At 48.6% G+C, this 16,515-nt stretch overlaps 1 long non-coding RNA gene across 1 annotated transcript; it reads left to right on the forward strand.

Annotated features, from left to right (window-relative positions):
• Positions 1,137 to 5,922, forward strand: LOC106510256. The gene is made up of 4 exons (XR_001308620.2): positions 1,137 to 1,899; positions 2,379 to 2,530; positions 2,796 to 2,859; positions 4,088 to 5,922. It is a non-coding gene; the product is annotated as an uncharacterized LOC106510256 (long non-coding RNA).

Consider the following 16,515-nt stretch of genomic DNA (forward strand, 5'->3'; position numbering starts at 1 on the left):
ATCTTTCTATGCTTCTGATGCTTGAACTATGTAAATGTGCTCCCTCTTCAAGAAATCAAATACATTTTATTTTTAAAATCATGGCAAAAATGTTTGATTTGGAAAAACAGGATTATATTGAAATAAGGAAAATACTGGTTATATTGAAAGAAGGTTGCTGATTAGGATAATTAGAGCGGAAGTTGACATTTGATGCAGGCACAGTTTGAAGATGACGGGCTTTGAACTATTAATTATGTTAAATTGCTTTCTCAGTCAGTTCTACGGTAACTCCCCTGACGATATAGACAGCTCCACTGTCTACTGCCCCTTCTGAGGTCTGCACTGGTTGCTGCCAGCAGAACACGGCGTGTCCCACCTGCCATGCGCTTGGTTGAAAGATGCTGGCCACAGGGACTCAGGTCCCTCAGTGATGCCCGATGGTCTCTGAGTGTCACCCCTCCTCCTTCAACTGCCCTCGGTGGGTGGTCTGATAGGATGCGGCTGAGAAAAGCGTCTGGGCCTTCATCTGAAAGAGGTCCGTGCCCCTTCCTGGATAAAGAGGTCACTTTTCTCACAACTTTCTTTGGCCAATTAGATATCCAGTTGATTTCGAGATGTTATATCCTACCACCCCAAAGAGCTGTCCTTAGAGGTTATTCTGTTCATTTCATTTCTGTTCAGCACTTCCTCTCCTACAGAGAACAGACCTGTGGTCGCCAAGGAGGAGGTGAGTTGGGGGGATGGACTGGGAGTGCGGGGTGGTAGATGCAGACTATTCCGTTGAGAACGGGTAAGATGGTGAGGTCCTAACTCTACAGCACAGGGAACTGTGTCCAGTCTCCTGGGAGAAATACCATAATGGAAAGGAAGGTTTCAGAGAGAGAATGTGTACACGTGCAGAACAAGTCGCCCTGCCACAGAAATTAACACAACATTGTAAATCAACTATAGTTTAATTTTAAAAAATTAAATGAAAAATGTTTAAAGGCGTTCCCGTCGTGGCACGCGGAAACAAATCCGACTAGGAACCATGAGGACGCAGGTTTGATCCCTGGCCTTGCTCGCTGGGTTAAGGATCCAGTGTGGCCTCGGGCTATGGCGTGGGTCGCAGACAGGATCTGGTGGTGCTGGGGCTGTGGTGTAGTTCCCGTTATAGACCCCTAGCCTGGCAACCTCCATGTGCCGCGGGTGCGGCCCTCAAAAGACAAAGGACGAAAAGAAAAGTTGAAAGATTTCCTCTCCATTAGTCACCTAGCCTGTCCCTTTCAAAGACCCCCCCAGATGAAGGCAGGGTTTTCCTGACCTCGTCCTACGTTTATTGACCCTTGCTGAGATTCTCTACGTGCTTGTCCCTCCCCATTCGACTCGGGAGGTTCAGGGGCCGTCGCATATTCAGTCTGCTTCCCAGGGCTGATATGCGGTAGGCACTCCAAGACTGAATGAAGGCATAGATATGCAGACTGGCTGAAGTGTGAAAGACGCGTCCAATGCTTAGGGAAGCTATTTCGCAGGGGTTCCAACTCTGCACTGGAAGTGTGTTATTCATCCCCGAGTGATGTGTAAGCGCTGAATTCTGTCAGACAATATTCCCCAAGCCTTTGACTTTTTGTGGAACACTTCCTATTTTGTAGATTGTTTCGGTGTGTGGTTTGAAAACTCCGCTGGGCATCCCCAGACGGAGGCATCCCGAGAAGGAGCTCCGCTGTTTAAGAGCATTTTGTTCCTGACGTTTTAAAGCATAGGTGACAGCTCTCAATCCGTGGGTTGTCATCCTCACCTCCAGAAAACCACATTTCTTATTGTTTGTGGCACCTAAGTCCCCTTCTCTAGAACTCCCCCTGTGGAAGCGAGCCTTCGGCAGAATCTCAGATCCACAGAGCCGGGGCCCCCACCGTCAGCTCTACCATTTGTACCCAGGTAGGTCTCTATGTGTCTTTCTCACAGATGTCCTTTAAAATGTGAAATTGGCAGAAAACAATCATTAATATTTTCTGTCCAAAAGAATTCACTTTCCAGACAAAAGGGGCTGATTTTGGAAGGTTTCCACTGTGTCAATAAGCCGCTGGTGAGACAGACTTTAGAATTAGACCCATTATCTTTTGTTAATTGAGTTCCCTACACAGAGGAGATAAAGAACAGGCTGGAACTTCTCCGATTCAGGCATGTGCCTACATAGATACGGCCCGTGGAGATGCCCACGGCATATATCAAAACGTGATAAAGGCGGCTCGCAAGGGCGCGTTCTCTGCACCATATCGTTTAAACCATGTATGCCTTTGTGTGTGTGGATGCAGGTTTGCAGGTAAAGAAAACTATCTAAAATGCTGCAACACCAAAATCCTAACAGACAGGTCTTCGAAGAGGGACGTCATGTGTAATTTCTGTTTTCTTTACAGACTTTTGATATTGAGAACATGTTTTATACGGTGTATGTACTACCACTAAAATGAAGAGGAAAAAGCTGCAAAAAATGGCCTCAGAATCGTTTGGTTTCGGAGTTCACTGGCGTTAATTGTCTCACGGATGCTGATGAAATGTGTCTGTTGACGTATATAATACATTCATCTTTATTTTCTATGGAATCTTGAGATCGCCTGTGTCGCATGGTGACTGGGTTAATAACACGGTTCAGGATCCTGGAACTTTGCTAAGAGCATAGACCTCAGGTGCCTGGCCACACACACAAATGCCCAGTGCGTTAGAAGGTGCATATGCTAATTGACTGGACTGCATAATCATTTCACCACAGATACGTATATGAAAACAGCAGCCTGTACTCCTTAAACAGAAACAGTTGCTATTTTTTTTTAAAGGTTTGGGATAGACGGGATGCAGACGGAGATGAGAGAATTCAGCTACCTCCCACCTCGCAAAAAGGTAAACTCCTTCCACTCTAATACATGTAATCATGTATATGTTCTTCCTTTTGGAGGTTGTGGTTCTTTTTTCACTAAAAAATATCATTTGTGTGCCTCTAGAAAAGGCAAAAAACCCCATATTCTATAGTAATGAGCACTGTCACAAGCCTGGGTTCAACATACGTTAGAATGTAATCCTGATACTTTCCTCAGTGTGAATAGCATGTTTGCTCTTAGTGACATGTGGTTGGAGGCAAAACTTAAATCCAACAGAATTTGCTGGATCTTGGTTCTGATGCCATTTATTACAAGTTTTGGAGATAAAAAGAAGTTCTAGAATATTTCTCCCACCCCAGAATTTTAGTTCTTTTGCAATCACCCAATCTGCAAAATCTGGATTTGCTGCCTCCAGGAAGTTGTCTTAATTAAATATATTTAAGCTGTTTTAAAAGCTGGTTCTCTACGGGCCGCTTCTATAATTACCTCTTCACTCATCAACTGAGAGACTCCCTAAGCTAACTGTCTCGTTTGTTCTCAATACAATATTTTACAATTCAGACAGGTGTTTATTGTATAGATCACATAGATTTTGTGTTTCCTTTGCTGTCATCATCTGTTCAAAATTGTAAGGCTCTGGAAGATAAGACCCAAGTGTCCTTAATTTATTTTTTATGGAGCTTACACAGCATTATGTGGCATTAAACAGCTAATATTTTTTTCAGTGTGATAATCATGAAGACAGGAATCCATAGTAGGCAGATAAATGTGAATTTAACATGAAAAAAAAACTCATCGAAGCTCTAGTTGTGCTATTCATAGTGCACAGTGGCCTGTATCAATTGCTAAGAAGAGTTTAGTATTATGTGAAAGCAGTGATGAAAATGTTCAAAATAGCCAACTCCCAATGACTCATAGAGTACATGAGTCTCTTACGTTGCTCACCTGCTTTTGCTCCAGGGCCATGTTTCTGCTTTTATGACTCCAGCCAGAGGCTGAAAAGGCACACAGGAGGTCAAATCAATCAATTTCCCAAAGACTGGTAGTTCTGGTAATAAGGTTACTCAAAGAGAAAGTACTGCTGATGGCTAAATCATGATTTGGGGGCATTATTGTAGAATTTACATTTGACTTTTTATATTAATAAATCAACATGCATTGAATGCATGGTTTGTAGGAACATGGAGAAATTGTTTTTTCTGTCCAAAGCTCTATGCAGTTTCTCTGACGGAAAGATCTTGTATCCACAGCAGCAAAGCAGATGGTTCATCCTGACGGACCAGCAGAACTTAGAGGAGCCAAAGCCCCAAAGACAGAGCCGTTCCTAGAACCGGGGAATTTAGCCGTCCTTCTAGTCCTCCCTTCTGTCAGCCTCATCCGCAGGACCACTGGCAAGGCTGATTTCGAATGAATCATCCTCGGCATTTGCCCCCCTTCAAACTGCTTATCCGTCACTTCAGGGAACTTGCTCCTTGTCCTCAGCGGCATGCGGTATCAGCTCAGACACTGTCCCCAGACCACAGAGTTGAAGAAAATCCTGCATTATGTATACATATACACATGTGCATTTATTTCAAATTGTCTACGTGTCGATAAACTCAGCAGCTTGGCAGTGAAGGGCTTTACCACAGCCTTTCGGTCACTTAGCAGCCTGTGTTCGTCCAAGAGAGGTTAGATGTGTGGCTTAGAGACGACCTTTAAAAAGCACTGAGACATTCATTTTCGCCACAGCTCTAGCAGCGTCACTTCTACTTAGGAGACCTGCATATTTCTTGACACTTTAAAATTTTTTTTCTTGATCCAGTAGCATATTGTTTAAATTTTTTATTTATTTTTAATTACTCAATGAATTTTATCACGTTCGTAGTTGCACAATGATCATCACAACCCGATTTTATAGCATCCTCGACACCTTCGAATGTTTGTAAACTGTGTTCATGATAACATCTCCTTCTGCTTTAAGACAACGCCGGCCCCTTCAGCGCGTGTGTCTTCAAGGCACAGAGCTAGAGTGTCTTCACTTCTCATCAAATCCAGGCACACGCTCGACGATGAGTGGAAATCGGGCTTACGGCCCCCACGCCCAGCGCCCTGGTAGGCAGAGTGAGCGGGCCGCTGAGAAAGAGCTGAGCCGCCACACCTTGCCCAGGCGGTGGCCCCAGACCCACACCCTTCTCGTCGGGTCCGCAATCCTCGATCTGCTGCTCGGAAATCAAAGGGCCCTGGAAAGCAAGACTTTTCAGTGGCATATCTGGTCCTCACGCTGATGGTCCCATCTCACCAAGTGGGACTCTTAATAGCCGGGTTGCAGGTGCTGCCCCAGACCCACTGCAGGTGTGAGGTGAGGGCATGTGCTCCCCCAGTAGGTTTCTAAAACCAAAACGTCTAACCTTTGAAACCCATCTGGCGCCAAAGCTTTTTGGATAAGGAATCGTGAACTGCACATTTCCTTATAACACTAAAGACATTCTCAAAGTCAGCGGGGGTGGTGGCAGGTTTAACATACTCTCTCCTGTATGGGCGGCTGGATGTGCTCACAACACCTTGTGCAAAATTATAACACGTAGCACAACAGAGCAGGCCTAATAGTTTTTAATCTGGTATTATCTGGATTGGACTGACAGCTCCTCCAGAGAGAATGTCTATTGTTTATTTTTCCTTATTACACAGTATAACATGCTCCACTGTACGAGTCTAAGGCTCATGTATTGTCAACTGATTCCCACGGGAAGCTTGGTTAATGCCCACAATGAATGGAAGCCGGATGCGCAGATGCATTCTTTTCAGTGGCTACAGAATATCCCACAGGCTCAATCAATAACGTAATGGATTTAACTGCTCCCTTATTGTTGGGCTTCCCAGTTGTTCCCAATTTGTTTAAAATGACTAGAGAAACTTTCTTAAGCAGATTATTAGTCACTCGGTAAAAAGGTACAGAATTGATTAAAGTGATTTTCATCCACTAAAATCCTAGCACAAGTAAGTTTAGAGGTTTAGTTGGATGCTTAAGGGGAATCTGAAGGAATGAACCCAGGTGAAAACATCTTGTTTGTGGAGAGGAGGAGCTGAAGCCTAGGGTAAGAGAGGTCACAGAGGGACCAGGGCCGGGCGGGGACCAGAGGGCCAGTGTGGGGTGGGGGGCCGGGCGGGGACCTGAGGGCCAGTGTGGGGGTGGGGGGCCGGGCGGGGACCTGAGGGCCAGTGTGGGGGTGGGGGGCCGGGCGGGGACCTGAGGGCCAGTGTGGGGGTGGGGGGCCGGGCGGGGACCTGAGGGACAGTGCGGGGTGGGGGCGGGGCAGGGGTGGGGGGACAGCGGGGGGTGGGGCCGGAGCGCGGAAGCACCGAGACCAGACCGCAGCGGGACCCGCGGACAGACGTCCCGAACCCTCCTGCTCCCCTGAAGAAGCGGCCGTTTTGCTATGCGTTGTATCTTCTCTGAATTGCTCGCTGTTGTTCCTGTGGCAGCCGACCTGGGCTCTTTGAATGTGACCAAATGACTGCTGTGGAGCAAGGTGGCAGGGAGCTATGAGATGCCGCGAGTGTTAAGACGGCGAGCATTATCCCTGGAAGTCCCCGAATCAGGTGGAGGGGAATTCTTGCGGGAAGTGTGCCCAGGATGCCCCACACGACGCTCCCCCAAGCAGGGCCAAGCAGACAGGAGCTGGAGGCACCATTTCCACCCGAAAGGGTTGAGAGACACGGTGAACTGTCTGCCGTGCGCGGGACACTGAGCGTGGGCGCCCCGCGGGGCCGCTCATTCCCGCGCCGCGTAGAACCGACACGCCTGCTCTGATGTGTGGCCACCCCTGCCGCGTTTTCAGACTGTGGGCGCTGTCGTGACCCTCAGCAGGCAGTTAGCGGGCAAACACCGGCCGCGGTAAGATGCGTGTTCAGCTCGTTCGCTGGATTTAATGAAGCATTTAATTTCCTTCTGGTGTTTTTTATAAAAGAAAAATGAGGGAGGAAAAATAATCTTAAGTTATTAACTACTTTAAGCTGTTTAGTTGCTACCTCTTGGGCTGAAACCATGCGTCTTTTAAAAGCAAAACGCAAATTACAGTAAAATAGAAATTGTGTTTAAACCTTCAAAAATCAATTTTCTTTAAAGAGGGTGTATTATTTTCACCATATTCCTTAAAATAAATATTATAAACTAATGTAAAATTATACAGAATGTGATCACATAGACCGATAGAAAGTCCTGAAGACAATTCCCCCAATGTTAGCAGTTCATTTTGTTTTTTTATCTTTTTTTTAGGGCCGCACCCACATCATATGGGGGTTCCCAGGCTAGGGGTCCAATAGGAGCTGTAGCTGCCAGCCTACGCCACAGCCACAGCCACGCAGGATCCGAGCCACGTCTGCAACCTACACCACAGCTCATGGCAACGCCAGATCCCTAACCCACTGAGCGAGGCCAGGGACCGAACCCGCAACCTCATCGTTCCTAGTCGGGTTCGTTAACTACTGCGCCACCATGGGAACTCCAGCAGTTCGTTCTTCATCCACTGACATTTGCCCATCTTTCCTAACACCACTCAGGCTTCTCTCCCGACCTGCGCCTTACCAGCGATGACGGCTTCTGATGAGAAGGAGAACCATGTTGCAATGGTGCAGAAAATATCTATCATAAAGCTCACGAAACTTTTAACGAAGTCACAAAAGGAAGAATTCAACTGAAAGGATAATCCCTAAAGTTAATTTGGGATATCAGAAAGAGTTCTTTAGGAGTTCCTGTCGTGGCTCAGCAGGTTAAGAACCCAGCTGGTATCTGAGAGGATGCAGGTTCAATCCCTGGCCTCAATCGGTGAATTAAGGATCCAGCATTGCCATGAGCTACAACGCAAGTTTGCAGACGTGGCTCAGATCTGCTATTGCTGTGGCTGTGGTGTGGGCTGGCAGCTGCAACTCTGATTAGACCCTAGCCCGGGAACTTCCACATGCCCCAGGAGCTGCCCTTAAAAAAAAAAAAAAAAAAAAGGAAAAGAAAGAGTTCTTGGCAAAAAGCAAATTAGAGCTGAAATCTCCTTTCTCCTTAAAGTTGCATTGTATGGTCTTTGGTGGAAATCCGTAGATTTTCCATAAAAGTGAGATTCTGATTTTTCTGTACAATATTCTTGTCCCCTTTCTCCCTAAAATACTGCATCTATCACAGCAGTCCCATAAGAAAAAAAAATTCCTTCCCAAGGCAATCTTCGTGCTTTATTTTCTTCTTATATTTTTTAAAAAAGTCTTTCTTTAAAGGCCTTTTAAATTTTTTTCTGCTTTTGTGTTGGCAGATGGCATGATTAATTTTTCAAATATAATAAAACATTAAAAATAACTTAAGAACCGAACAGAGACTTGAAGCCCATATACCATGCTATAAAATAAACTAGACAAGTAATGTATAGATAATCTGCATAGTGCTTTTTATTAATGCATACACTGATTTGCATCATTAAATACTATAGTAGGACAATAACAGAACTTGGAGACAAAGAATGTGGCTCATTAATGATGGGCTTTCTTTCCCTTGAGGAGTCTGTTTCCTCCGTGAATCAGAACAGGCCAGGCTGCCTTGACCAATCCGGGAGGGCAGACATGAGGCCGCACCCGTCTGCAGGGAGCCCTCCAGGCCTGGCTGCATCCCCTCTCAGCTCTAGGAAGCCAGCCGTTTATGACAAGTGAGACCACTTTGCTGAGAGGCCCGAGCCACCCAGCCGGCCCCTGGAGGAGGAGGCTTCCTGAGCTGAGAGCGAGGCCCAGGAACACGGAGGCACAGAGGCGGCAGTGAGGGGCCGACCTAGAAGTGGATCCTCCTGCCCAGTGGTCCAACCAATTCCAGCAGGGCCTGAGATGGACCACCTAGAAAAGCCCTCCCCCAATTCCTGTCCCGCGCGTCATAGGCAGAAGAAAAGATTGTTTTCAGCCCCTGAGTCAGGGGGTGATGTGTTATATGCAGCATCGATAACCAGTGATGAGTGAGTAAAGCTCCTGACAAAGAGGAGCTGAGCAAAGATGATTCAGAGGAGAAAACAAGGGTCAAATAAGGAGACGGGCAGGAGCCTCCCCGAGGGAGGAGTTCAGGGAACCGGGATGGGGAGGCCTCTCCATGGAACCCTGCAAAGCGGGACCTACATGCAGGACGTGGGCCCCATGGGTGGGACCCCCTGTGACGTCGTGGCGGTGCTGGCAGGGAACCTGTGAGGACATCCTGGGACACTCTTTCTTGCGTGACCGGCATTTCTGAGTCGCGCCTGCGCATCGTCCAGCAAATGGAACACAAATAACCTAAGTCAACTCAAATGCAGTAAATTTTCACTAATACTCAATACAAGAAGATTCCCAGTCATCAGGGAGAGCTGGGTAACAAATTTATTATAATAGGACCTGACCTTAGAATCGGAAAATGAAGCTTTAGCCAACCTTAGAATCAGAAAATGAAGCTTTAGCCAACCAGGAACGGAATGGGAAAGAGAAAAAGGAGTAACTTGCATCGCAAGGCAGTTATTTTCAGGCTCTGCCCATTTCTTCCTCCTCTTCTGCGGCCCCTTGTTATTCTTCATCACCAGCATCATCACAGGGGCCGATAACATTTGTTGCGTGCTTCTTCCATCTGCACGCAGCAAAGCTTTACAAGGATGGTCTCGTTAACCTTTATAATACCATAAGGCAGGTTGTCATTTTCATTTTACAAATGAAAAAATCAAAGCTCTGTGTGTAAAACCGATTGACCAGGATTGGACAGGCGTGAATGGTAAAGGCATGATTTGAACAAAGGGCTCTCTGAATACTAACCGCCCGAACCTGCGGGAAGAGTGAGGAGAAAACACTTCACCTGTTAAGTCAGTGTTATTTAATCCTCTTACTCTCCACCTAAGGTTGATATCACTGATCCTCTTTTACCTGGGAAGACCTGAGGCTCAGAAAGCTGGAGCAATTGTGCAAGACCACACAGCTCTGACAGAGCTAGGACTCACACCCAGACCGTGACTCTCTATTACCCTGCAGCAATTAACAGGAATTTGGAGCAATACAATCATAGGCTCCTGGCGCTGGAAGGGGTCCTGGTATAATCTGATTTTGTAAGAACGGAAGCCCATTCTTACAAAAGAGTCGGGAGAGGTGACTGCCACCCGTTGCTTTAATTAAGCCATTCTTTAAACACTTGAATTGAAGATTCAGCAATAAGAAGATGTGTATGTGAGCTCCTGGGACTGGCGGTATCACAGTCTACATAATGGGGGTGAGAACGGGCACAGGGGTGCCAGGTGGAGACGGGGGCAGGTGGAGGGGAGGAGAACGCTTCTGGGGGGTGATGCCTTCACGGAGTCTTAGGGACGGATTAAGAGTTACTCAAGCAGAGACGGGGTCCAGCACATTCCAGCTGCTAGAACAGGATGTGCAGAGGCGCATGTAAGAGAAAGACGTGGCAGTGGCCAGAATGAAGCCTGGGGAGGTGTATTCTTCACAGAACAAAGACTTGGGACTTCATTCTGAGGGTGCTGGGCAACCCCTGGATGCTTTGGGCAAGAGAGCGGCGTGGTCAGGCTTGCAGTTTAGAGACCACTCTGTGTAGGAGGGCTGAGCAGCGGTCCGGGGAACTAGTACATCTGCACAGGTGGTGGCAGTGAATGGAGACGCATGGACGGACTGAGCCCTCTGAAGGAGGTTGATCTGTCAGAACAGCAGTGGCTAAATGTGGAGACAGAGGACAAAGTGAAGCTAACGATGACCTCAGATGACTGGCCTGAGCAGCTCTCAGTGTGGACGGAGGGGAGGATGGCAGGGGGAGAGCAGCTCTGGACAGAACACGGTGGACTCCCCTGGCTTAGTCCCTGGTGTGCGTGTTTGTCCTCATTGACCCTGGAGTTCCTGTGGGACAGCCCAGCAGGGATGCCTCTAGGCAGTTCTGAAGCTCAGGACCTGGTGGTGATGATTTGGGCTTTGCTGGCACCGAAGCAGTGTCTGAAGTCCCGGCCCTGGATTAGTTTATCGCTAGGAGAGGGCTGTTAAAGCTGGAGAAACGGCGCGTGAGCCTAGAGACCTCTGGAAAACACCAGCATTTAAAAGCAATGAAACAGAAACAGAGACCGAGAGCCGGAGCAGAGACGCTGGGAGAGCAGCATCCTTGATTCCTGATCCAAAGAGGGAAGCAGGAAGGCGAATTCCTGGCCGTGTGTTAGCGCTGTGATAAAACAAGGGGGTTAAAACCGAAAGCACAAACGCAGCGGTTTCCCAGTGTTGCAAAACTATCGTTTCATTGTTCTTCATAAAACATGAAGCAACTTCATTTCTTAAGAAGTGAGGGGGGCTTATCAGAGTCCTGGAAGCCATGCAATTCTTTCTGTAATTTGTGCGTGTGTGGCTTGTGTGTGTGTGTGTAGCCTCTGTGTGTGGTAGCCTCTGTGTGTGTGCATGTACATATATATAGCAATTTCAACTGTAGAGAAATGTTTTTCTTTTCTTCAATATTATTTGGATTACCTAAAATTTTATTTTATTTTATTGCTTTTTATGGCCGCATATGTGGCATATGGAGGTTCCCAGGCTAGGCGTCTAATTGAAGCTACAGCCACAGCCGCCGGCCCATACCACAGCCACAGCCACGCCAGATCCTTAACCCATGGAGCGAGGCCAGGGATCAAACCGGAAACCTCAAGGTTCCCAGTCAGAATTCGTTCCCACTGCACCACAGTGGGAACTCCTAGATTACCTAAAATTTCAAAAGGCTTTCCCCTCAATCTATTTCTTTACCCCAAACATATGAGTATGAAATAAGTATGAAATAATCATGAAAAATACTTCTGGAAAGATAATATTGCAAAAACACCAGATAAACCGAGAGAAAATTACTAAATGCCAGGGCTACACTAACCTCTTATGTCATCCTAGCACACTGCGAACTCGTTGCTCGAACTCAGCACGCTTAGGTGGTCCTCTGTGCTTCGCAGGGAACCCTGACATTCGCATCAGCCCCCATGCGGCTGCGAGGAAGAGGGTGTTAGGCCGCCAAGGGAAAGCGATCCACAGCACACGGAGAACGTTCCCGAGGTCAGAAAAGGGAAACGTGGCTTGTGTGGGAGGCAGGGGGCTTTGAAGAACCAAGGATCGAGCTTCTGAGGCAGGTACTTTGTGTGTTACCTCATTTCTAGGACTTGGGTGTGTCCAGGGTTAAAAACGGGCGTTGGGCAGAGGCAGGTCATCACAGTGTTTGGCACAAAAGCTCAACAGCTACTAATATGAGTGGTTCCCGTTGATCGGCTACTTCCTGTGCCACATGCGATGCCAAGACCCTTTGTACACGTGCCACCACTCAGCCTCCAAGCAACCCACCCTGCACACAGACGCCAGTGGCTCAGCCAGGTAAGGTCCGTGGTAAAAACAAATGGCACACTCAGCTAAGAATCTTGAAGAGATTTCCTTTACCCGGGGAGTGTTTTCAGAGGCGTCCGTGGGACGAATGAGGGACGTCGAGGCCCCCAGAGACCAGCAACACCAGGAGGCCGCCTCTCCCCTTCGATGCAGATCATTTGAGAACCATCGTTAAGCAGCTCAAGCTGAGCTGCAGTAAACTGGTCGCTTCTGTCCGGAGCCTGGACGCTAGGGAGTCTCTCTCTGCTGTCTTCATCGACATACTGACACCAAACACCGTGTGATGGTTATGCTGGATCGCTGATCCCTTCTGCAGCCACTCCGGGCACCACTCGCAAGGCCAGCAAGCCCTGCGAGAGGCCGGAGAGGGTGGCCAGCCCGACGCCCAGCCTCGTGAGGCCCTGACTACTGCCAAGCGTGCTTTCTGAAAACAGGAGATTTTCTTTTTACGCGCATGTTATTGTGTCTTCGTCTTCATAACGCCGTGTGCTTCAGAGAGGGCCTTAAAAGTGTGCGCCTTCCTCCTCGCCTGTACGTGGTCACGAGGGGTTATGAGAACTCGGCCAGGAGCCGGGAGCCCCAAAAAGAGGGACCACGACACAGAAGCGAACGTCGTGGAATGTTGTCGCCAGAGCCATGAACGAGCAGACGGCGCGTCGGGAAGAGAATGCGGCCCCTCCTCTCGCCCTCCTGCCCCTGGTGACTGCCCCCCCCCAGCCAAAGCCAGCAGCAACGGGATCCCCAGTGACACGGTCCCCGAAGGCCTGTCGTCCTGGGCTTCGACAGAAATGGTGGAGCGGGCGTCCTGGGCACAGCAACGCCGCACAAGAAGGCAGGAGGCCGGATCCTCAGTCGGGGGACGGATGCCCTCCTCGCCGCTTTCATGTGTTTCTCTGCCACACACACTGTAGGTGCTGGTGAGTGTTTGTTTACAGAATGAATTCCTGCTGAAAGATGAAGCAACCACGGTGGGGCTCTGCAGCTGACTTTTGGAACCAGACACCGGACCCTCCTAGTCTGTGAGAGGCTGCCTGTCCCTTCTCCACGACCCCACCCACGGCGGGGGCAGCGGAAAGCTTCCCCCACGGCCCACCCTGTGTCAAAGGAAAGGATTCTCATGCAAGACGTTCAGGCTCTAACGTGAGAGCGGGGACAAGGGCACACCCTCCACCAGCATCTGCTGCGTGGGATGGACCAGCCTCCAGCCCTCATTCTCGAGGGCTTCAACCCTCCCCCAAACACCGAACCCCAATGAGGGACCATCTTGTACCTGCTAAAAGTGGAGCAAGAAAAGAAGGCAGGAATGTCCCTTTGAATCCTGAAAGACTTGCTACCTAAAATGAACTCCAAACGCAGGGCCAGAAACATTATTGATGCAAAAGAAAAATTGCCGGTGTATCAGTCGTTGTCCAGCCAGGAGAATATACACAGTGACAGGTATTCCAAGCAGAGGGAGGGACTTTAAACAGGGAATTACAAAGTTCTTGAAATATGTGGGATTGAAAAAGGAGCAGTTTGACCAGAAGCCCCACACGGTAACTCGCAGTTACATCCCAGGCTCAGCGCAGATCCCGGCACGAAGCAAGGGTTCCACGAAACGCACTGCACCTGTGGTTCCACTTGAGGGTGCGATTTGGCCGTCGCCCTGGGGAGGCCATGGGTTCTGTTAGAAGGTGTTAATACTTACACGACTCTGAGGATTCAGTGGAGGTGGGTGTGTGATTTGGCCTTTGCAGGAAACCACGTTCAAACCCTGTCCGTGGATGCTATTGGTTGAGCACCTGTTAGGAGCTAGGCACTATTCTAGCACTTTCCTAAGCACTTTGTGTAGCCTTCTGCATAGCTGGAGGACAATAGCTTCATTGTTTCCAGTTTCACAGCAGAGAGAAGAATGCAGGCAAAGAGCTTTTAAGAGACATAACTCAGATTATACAAGAAAAGAGCTCATCTCCCCCCAGCAGAGTCTGGCTGCGGGGTGAGACCCAGTCCCTGCAGGCTGAATCTCTTCTGAGAAAGTAAGGGGCACTCCGCCTGCTTCTCCCTTCTTCCCCATTTCCCCATCATCCGCTGGGGCAGAAACCAGCTGACTGCTTCCCGGAGCTGTCTGCTCTGCTTTCTGGCCCACAGAAGGCCGTATTTCCCAGCTCTTCCCTTTGGTTACGGAGCAGTGTGGCTGAGTCCCAGCCAGGGGACAGTGAGCAGAAGCGACAGGTACCACTCCCTGGCCTGGCCGTTAAGCCTTTCACACATGGTTCTGCACGTTTGCAACTTTTTTCAGCTTGAGAAAGGGAAGCGTGATGAACTTGGATGCCATATTTTAAAGAGCTGGAGTCAGGAGTTCCCGGTGGCTCAGTGGTTGGCACACCTGACTGGCATCCATGAGGACGCCGGTTGGATCCCTGGCCTTGCTCGGTAGGTTAAGGATCCGGTGCTGTGTGAACGGTGGTGTAAGTCGCAGAGGCTGCTTGGATCCTACGTTGCTGTGGCTGTGGTGTAGGCCGGTGGCTTCAGCTCCAATTCAACCCCTGGCCTGGGAACTTCCATATGCTGTGGGTGTGACCCTAAAAAGACAAAAAGACCAAAAAAAGGAAAAAAAAGCTAGAGTCAAGATGGAAGAAGGCTCTACTCCTGCCTGTTGCTTGGAGAAGAGTCAGGAACCAATCAGGAACCTCTGTCAGCTCCTGAAGAGGAGATAAACGTCTATCACCTTTGTGCCACCCTAGGTGTTGGGGTCATTTTGCTCACAGCAGCCAGAGGTATCTGAACCAGCACACACATGATTGGAACTGATCTGACCTGCCTGCGGAATAGCCATCTGGCTTCTGCACACTCTTTTCCTTAGAATTCTCATTCTCACCTTCCAATCATTCACATTCTAAGAACTATTCAAAGCCTAAACCAAGTCCAGTCACCTTCAAGCAGCTCTCTCTCTCTTATTTTTTTGTCTTTTTAGGGCTGCACCTGCAGCATATGGAAGTTCCCAGGCTAGGGGACTGGAACCGGAGCTAGCTGACCTATACCACAGCCACAGCAATGCCAGGTAGAAGCCCCATCCTCACGGACACTAATCAGGCTCGATGCCACCAAGGGAGGGCCACAGCAGCTCTCTCCAGCTCCCACTGGCCACAGTGATAACTGTCCCCTCATCTTCCTATATTGCTTTGTTGTCTCTTTTATACGCCACGAGCACAGCTCCAACCTTGGATATCTTTTCCCAGTGAGACTGTGAACTCTTCGGGCCTGGGATCATGTTTTAATGCTTCTTGTATGATTGTGAGGTACAAAGCAAGGTGCTGTGCCTTGAGAACGTTCAACAAAGATTTATGGAGAAAAATTAATCTATGTATTAGGCTCCATGAAAACCATTTTCCTGAAAACAGCCCCTCATCACTCAAGCAGGAAGGCATATAAACCATCATTGACTGGAGTTGGTGTCTTTATTATTCTTTTCACCAACATACACATTCTAACACTTTCTGACAACCGCTTAGAGGAGACAGAAGGCATGCTTATCAAATTTCGGGTGACACAAAAGCAGAGCTAATATATAATGCACAGAATGACAGACTCAAAATGAGGCAAGTTGGAATGAAGCAGACAACATTTAACACGGATAACTGCAAAGTTAGATTTCAAGAAAAAAACAGCAGCCCAGTTACCGCAGGGACAGACATGGCTGATGCCGATTTATAGGAAAAGGCTTTCAGGTTTTAATTCGTTGCTGGGCTGACAGGAGCCCAGAGTGGGGACACAGGACCTTTTCTATAACTAGGCTCAGGGTACTTGGTGGCAAAGTATTCAGGCTCTTTCAAGGCGTGGGCATGAATTCAAGCGCTAGGTGGAGACCAGCTGGAGGCAGATGAAAGCTCCGTGTTAGGAAAGGGGTGGACGAGCGTCCCGCACTTTAGCCTAAGCAGGCTCCGCTCCCGGCTTGACCTTCATCTGTAGCCTTGGCGGGGATCCTCTGCTGAGGACGCCTCTACCTGGCTTCTGGACACCAAGCTGGTTCCAAGAGAGCAGCATGGGTTCCCTGAAAGTTTTGCCTCAAGCGCAGAACCCAGGAGGTCTTAAAGTCTGTTATTTTGGTTTTGGTCCCCTCCCAGTGTCAGGGTCAGAGCTGTCTTTCACTTAAGATCCCTTATTTTGTGAGGCTGAGAAATGCCATGTCATGGGGGCCCATTCAGTTCACCCCTGAGAGGGGGAAGAAGGCAGGTTACATGTCCTCTGTTGCTCAGTTGGGACAAGTGTTCCAGGACCTCTGGCTAGTTCTCTCCTAGAAACCGACAAGTCCTAAAAAAACCTGTCAGAGTCCTGGCAAGAC

The sequence above is a fragment of the Sus scrofa genome, chromosome 4 (assembly GCF_000003025.6).
Source record: "Sus scrofa isolate TJ Tabasco breed Duroc chromosome 4, Sscrofa11.1, whole genome shotgun sequence".
NCBI classification, from domain to species: domain Eukaryota; kingdom Metazoa; phylum Chordata; class Mammalia; order Artiodactyla; family Suidae; genus Sus; species Sus scrofa.